This window comes from Numida meleagris, chromosome 5 (assembly GCF_002078875.1).
Source record: "Numida meleagris isolate 19003 breed g44 Domestic line chromosome 5, NumMel1.0, whole genome shotgun sequence".
NCBI lineage: Eukaryota > Metazoa > Chordata > Aves > Galliformes > Numididae > Numida > Numida meleagris.
Genome location: NC_034413.1, coordinates 49,497,559 through 49,504,562, shown reverse-complemented (window position 1 = coordinate 49,504,562; position 7,004 = coordinate 49,497,559).

Sequence of the window (7,004 nt, the reverse complement as noted above, 5' to 3'; positions counted from 1 at the left end):
AAGCGATAGAAACCGTATTTTAAAAAGTACAAAGTAATGTTATTTCTGAAGTTAAAAGAATGTTAGAATTCAAATCTGCAAACATTAGGAACTTGCAGAAGGAAGGTTGCCTAAGAAACCTCGTTTTGCTCTTCTCTATTCCCTTGATGTGTTATGATGCAGTCCTTGATGACTCACCAGCAGCTTTTTCCTCCAAGAGTAATTGTTTCATTCAGCACAAAGAATTGAATTATATCCGAGTAGCATGGTTGAAGGAGTCTAACATTTCTGCTTAGTGTGTTGTAGACTTTGGAACTCAAATAGTGAACAAAACTGCTTTATGGTTAAACTTGGAGAACTGGATCTTTGACTGTGACTCTGAGATTGTTTTTTTGTGACAGGTGCTACCGTTTCTCTGGGGTTCCTCTGGAAATGTGGAGCTTTCTTGTGTTTCCTCAGGGGAACACTGCTAACCAGGATGCCATAGATCCAAAACTCCAGAATTATTGAGCAGTATCTTTGCAGACTTAACTGTGCTGTTTGTGTGGTTGCAGTAAGTTCAGTATTTTTGGAAAGCATCAGTTCTGCTGTGCAAATATGACAGTCATCTTATCCTGCTGGTATAGCAGCTCTGGCATGCTGCTGAATGTGCATTACGCAGTGCATCTTTGCATCAGGAATAAGCAAGTGGTGATGTTCTGTGCCAGTGCAAAAAATTGTGCAGTATATGTGCAGAAGGTCCAATGGTTTTTATTTCTATATTTTCAAAAAAACTTGAGGCAACTATATGCGTGATGCTACACAGGCACTGAAACTAAGCTTTTCCTTGAGGTTCAGGAGACTTTTGCAATTTTCTGCTGTCTGAATAGAAAGCTTGGCTATAAAATGCGGAAATATTTGTTTTTCTTTGCTCAAAGCAGACAGTTTGGAACAGAGTTGTGTTTAATTGAGAGGATGTTTTAAAGCATACTATAGTGATGCACATGTAATTTAGGTGCGCATGTAATCTCGGCGAAATAATGAGGATCAATGCACAGACGGCTGAAAAAAAACCTGCTAATTTGTCCTCTAATTGCTCTTTTTGATGAGTCCCTGCTATGTCAGGATCTGTAGTCCATTGTGACTTTGAAATTCCTATTTGTTTAGTTGATGTTAACATTCTCTGGGAGTGTAAGTGCTCTGAAAAAAATAAAGTGACAGCTGTCTGACCTTGCCCATCCAAGATGTGAAAGGAGAATCAAGCATTGAAGTGATCTGAACAGCCACTTGCCAGAGCCTTCAGACCACACAGAAGGGAAAAGACTCTTTACAAGCTGAAGCAATGTTGCTATTTTCCTCTCGTTCTCAGTCCGGTTGCACTTCCTACACGTCTCTGGGAATGGGAGATCAGTATCTAGGAGATCTGTAGTCCTACTTCAGGCTGTGGGTCTCTCTTGCTTGTTTGGTCAGGTCTCGCTACGAATGGACTTGGGCAGGTACTGAAAAGAAAGAAATTGCCCCATTTCTGGTACTGAGACTTCAAGATGCCCTAAGTAGTAACTGCAAGCAGACAATATTATTTCTTTTGGGTTGTTGCATCAGTCTATGAGGTGACTCATGAAGTCATTTGTAGTGTTCCGGTAACGTTTTTCAGAATATTCTTAAAACCAAAACTGACTTCTTTTCCTTGAAGAGTTTAGTGTATTTCCTGAAAGTGTATATATACTGGTCTTCTCCAGCTAAATGCCAGTTTGTGCAATACACTTTGCTGTTTTAAAGTCAGCCAGCACTTCTGGTTGGATGTGATATTCATTATTCCCTGTTTAAACTGTTCTGTAGCGCTGCCACTAAGTAGCTGTCACATTGCTTTTCCAGGTCTTTTCATCAGAAAATGATAATTCTGTCTGCTGAGAGCATAAGCATTAGGTACTGGAAAAAACTGTATAATATATATTCCTTTTGCTGGTGGTTAGTGAATTGGCAATAACTGCATAATTTTTTTTTGTGCTGTTTTGCAGTAATAGCACTGTAATGGTGGTAAGTAGAATTTTGCATGCATATATGTAAATGACTTGGATTTCAGCTGTGTTCATCAGCTGTAGTTTCTGCTGGCATTTAACAGGGCTTTTGCTCCTTCTGAAAATGAGATAATACAGTTTTCATAAATTATGCTAAATGATGTCCACTAGAAATTTTGTCCATTTATTGAAGCATATCTGCATGGGTCTGCAGGAGTGCCTTTTGTTTGTGTAACTGTAGAAAGATACTAATTTGTTTATGTTGCCGCAATGTCTACATTACATTAAAGTATATCTGATCATTAAGTGAACCATGGCCATTCTCAAGAGAGCTGTGATTTGACAGTCTGACTGCAATTAGTCCCCTCCACTGAATCTCCTACCTGAGACCTTTTCCTTTGGTGATAACAGGCGCTACTGGAGTACCTAAGTGGGAGCAGAGCCCAGGCTTGCAATGCAAAGTGGAATTGGCTTTCCCTTGCTCGCTTCCTCTCTCTTCCCGTTAATGGTCCCTTTTCTGACCCAGGGTATTCAGTCATGTTATTTCTGCCCTGTCTGCAGAAATATCATCTAATGTCTGCAATGCCAGATTACTATGTCAGTATGTAAGAGGCAGAAGGAAGAAAGGTTAACTGTGGAAATGGAAGCAGCTGAAGGTGATAAAAACAGGTGGTTATGTGCAGAGGTCCAGTTTAGGAGGGCATTGCACGCTCTCAGCATACCACTTTTCTAAACTTTGTTAAACGCTTTGTCAAAGACTGCTGAAATTCCTCATGAAATGTCACATTTGAGTTGCAGTTGTATTGATAAAATGTCTCCAAAACAAACTGGAGACGAAATTATAAATGAATGGAGGGCTAACAATATCAAGTTCACTGAATGGTACAGCAAAGGTGGAGAGCTTATGGCCCTGCCGGGTAATTCCCCCCCCTTTTCCAGCAGAGGTCACTGGTCTCCTGGATGTACTTACATACATAGGATGCAGCTCAAAATTGATACTACTATTGAAATTCTCAAATTCCCTTCTAAGATAATCAACTCAAATGTAGAATGTTGTGAAGAAAGGGATTGGCTTTTGTTTTCATAGGCTGAAATACCCTCAGGTGATTCTCAATTTCTAACACATGATTCAAAATCCTATTCTGGCACTTTAATTGATTAGACAGGATCCTAGTTCAGCTTCTTTGTGTAAATTACTTTTTAAACCATTTTTTTTCTTCACGGCCTCTTATTTTTGAAATACAAATAATCTGCTTTTGCTTGCATGAGTCTCATGGGTGTATTTGATTTTTTTTTAACTTGCTGTTCCAGAGGCTTTTCATACTTTTGCAATTAGCCTGATAGTTTTAAAACAGTCATGGAAGTAGGAGAATTTTCTGGTAGACACCCAAGAACAATATATACAGAACACCTCTTTCTACCATTTCTTAATGTTTTGTCATTTCTCAGTAAAAGACTGAGTGAGGGAATGATAAATAACAAAGAAGAGATCCAGAAGAAAGACAAAACACGGACAGAAACCAACCAAGAGTGATGATTTAAAAAAAAAAAAATAAAAAAAATCTGACTTTGAGGCAACAAAATGGAAAACAGTCTTCTTTAAAGAAGTAAAGCATGAGGGAGGGTTCCTAGGGGAAATCAGTTCTCATATTGTGAAAAGCAGGTTAATACAAAAAAAAAAAAAAAAAAAAGAAAATTTAAGATAGAAAAGATGGAGAGAACTGTAGCGATCTGGAAGCCAGTTGACCATAGGGATTTGGAGCCTTTCGGATGGATAACCTTCATGAATGAACCACAGGACCTTATAAGTTTCTCTGCAGCACCTTCAGTGTTGTTTTATCCTGTCTATTAAAATATACAGCGTGACAGCCGCACTCACTGTATGGTGCACCATGTACTTCTCATAAGCACATATTTAATATTACTGCACCAGGATTACATTTAAAGCCATATTTGTTATTCAAAAATGTATACTTTCTGTTGAGCAGTTTTATCTGGTTGGGTAACTTCTTTGTTCCTCAGCTGCATGGTGCTTCTGTTACTTCTCCTGGCACTGGCAGCCCATCCTGTGGCTGTAGCTGCCTCGAGCTCATTGAAAACTTATAGCACAAATTCGCATCAGGCACCTCATCCGCAGTTTGTGCTTTTGGCAGGAACAAATACAGCAAACTCAGCTTGACTTACAGAGAGGATCAGGCTTCCTAGGGCCAGCCTGGTGCTTCTCTGCACTTCAAACACTAAAGGTGTTTGCAGACAGCTCTGGCAGCTGGAGCCACAGAAGATGAAATGCGGCAACTCTGTGTTGTGATTGTAAGCTAAGAGTGATATGCTGCTCTGTGTAACAGAGCACTCCTCAGCTGTGCTCTCTGCCTGGTTAAAAATACTTTGCAGAAGCTGTAAGGAGCAGCTGCTCGGCGGGGTGGTGGCCTTCATGGCATTGGTGCCTTATAAACACCATAAATCACAGATTTAAAATAACTCTTCAGTACTGTACGACCTGTGTATCTTGTAGCTCAAAAACACAGCTACACCACCTATGCATGGCACTTTCAGATTACTCTTGAATGGAAACAGCTAAATGAAGGGAAAAAATCATATACGATTTATGTATGCTAGTGTGAACCAGAGAATTTCTCTTTAATTGTGTTTCATGTAATGTGGAAGTGGGAACTTCATGTTGACGGGGCAGATGGAGGGGAAAAAATAAACAAACAAACCTGAAATGCCATAAATTAATACAGAGCATTAAGAATCTACATGGCATAGCGTAGATTGCATTTTTTGCTATCAGTAGGGCTGTCAAATTCTGCTAAATACTACTACTACACATGGAGACTTTTCATGATTGCATGTCAGTGAGGAGAAAATATTAATGGAAATAATTCAATGAATGTTTTAAAGGAATGGCAAATTTTAGACCCGCTCTGGCTAGCTAATAAGATGATTTAAAAAAAAAAAAGGAATGATTAAATTTCTATGTTAAATATGAGCTTAAAAACCCAAATTGTGGACAGTTTATTATGTAAGTTCTGAACAGGAAATCATTAAAATATGTAGTGTGTAATGAAGATAGCCTATAAGAAATGCACGGTTGGGGTGGTTTCTATCATTTTTTAAATGGTAAATGTGGAAATTTGAATACTAGCATCTATAGGCCCATGTTACTGTGAATGAAGAGGAACTGCTTTATTCTTGCTGAACAACAAAGCTTTTAGCCCAAGGAACAAAACTTCAATGCAAAACGTGGTTATGGATAGGAGTTTGAGTAGCTTGTCAGTCAAAATTGGGTGGAAAATTCATACCCTAAAGCAATTCTCTTTTGTGGATCTATGGAGGTTGGAAGTTCTTGAGCTAAAATCCATTGTGGGTTGCGTAGTGCTGAGGTAGCACTATGTAGTAGTTAGTCAGGATGTAGACTGTTAAGTAATTGCACTAATTGGATTACAAGTGATTACCATATCAATTGGATGTTTATGTGATTGTTGATGATGCTGTTTTGATGTGGTTCTTGCTAATTTTTGGCATAATTACCCCCACCACTACTTCTTAACACCTCTGAAATGTTAATCAGAGGATGCAAGAACATATTGGTGTACAAACCCAGTGCAGCATCCTGACATGTTATACCAAAAGATGAATAAATCTGCATGTATGATCTCGAAGTCAAATTCAGCCAGCAGAAAATTCTCATCTAAAACTTATTAGACATGGACAAGAATTAAAGAAAAAAAGTGACATTAACAGGGAAATGTGTTTGGAGCAGTGAGTGAGCTAATGATCATTTTTATAGGTGGCTTGTTTTGTACTTAGGTAAATTGTCCTGCAGTAAAGGAAGAGATAAATAGTAAGGCTATCGTTATCTATTTTAGTGATAAGCACCTGATTACTACAATTTATTCTTGAAAGTCTGCAAACTTGAACTTGAGAAGAAATCCTTGAGTTTCACTTTGTAATTGACTCACTAGCTCCAATGAGGCATAATGACCTCCAGGCTTCCTGGGAGAAGCCGATCTCCTTGGCACACCAGAAAGGTAAGAAGCACTTATACACTGCAGCAATTTCAAGAGGCCTTCGGGCAGGTTCTCAGTTCTGCTGGGGCTCTCAGAAAGGTGGTCTATGGTGAGCATTCAGCAGAAGACAGGAAGGAGGTAGGGTAAAACTTTGAAGTGGTGCTTTAAGCTGTGATGCTACTAAACCACTGCAAGTGATAACCTTCCCAGAAGATGGCTTTGGGATAAATGGTCTCTTGTTGACTTGCAAACTTGCTGTGCTCTTCTCTTGTAGCAAGTTCTCTGGCAAGTCTTTAAAACAGATCTAAACAATGTAAGGTTCAGGATAAATGCACTTTGCCTGCTGACAAACAGGACATAGTACCACCCGGGGGGAAGTATTCAAATATAAGGTGCAATAGCACAGAAGCAACACTTTGTTAATACAGAACATCTGCAGGGCCTTGCTAAGACTGAAAGAGTTAACTGCTGACCTGATCTGCCTCTGTAATTAGAGAAAGTGTTTACAAATCCTGTCTATGAGAGTAAAGAAGATATCCTGGGCATTCTTCCAACCATTCTGACGGAGTTCTGCTTTCTGAAACTGCTAATGAGTAACGTTTTTGGTTGCCACTTTAAGAAATCCTGCACAATGTTAACAGAGTATATTTAGTCATGTGGACGTAAAAACTCTGTTTGGAAATGCAAATACATACTGGAAATATTTTCTGAAAGTGAAATGATAAGCAACTTCACAAACAAAATTGCAAGAAAGCTGAAAGTTATTTTAAGTATCAGAATTTTGATTGTCCTCATCCTGGGCACACTAAATCCCCCCCCGTGTGTCTGTTCCATATAAGGACAGCAGGAGCGGAGTGGTTATATTTAATCAGTGAAACAAAATCAAAGGCGATGGCATATGAAAGCATGTACTCTGTCTTGAACCACTGACTTTTTTTAATCGTGTCCACAGACTTCTAAAGGTCTTAGAAGTGTTTCTTACCATTTTATAATAGAAGTTTTCTCAATTGGATATTTA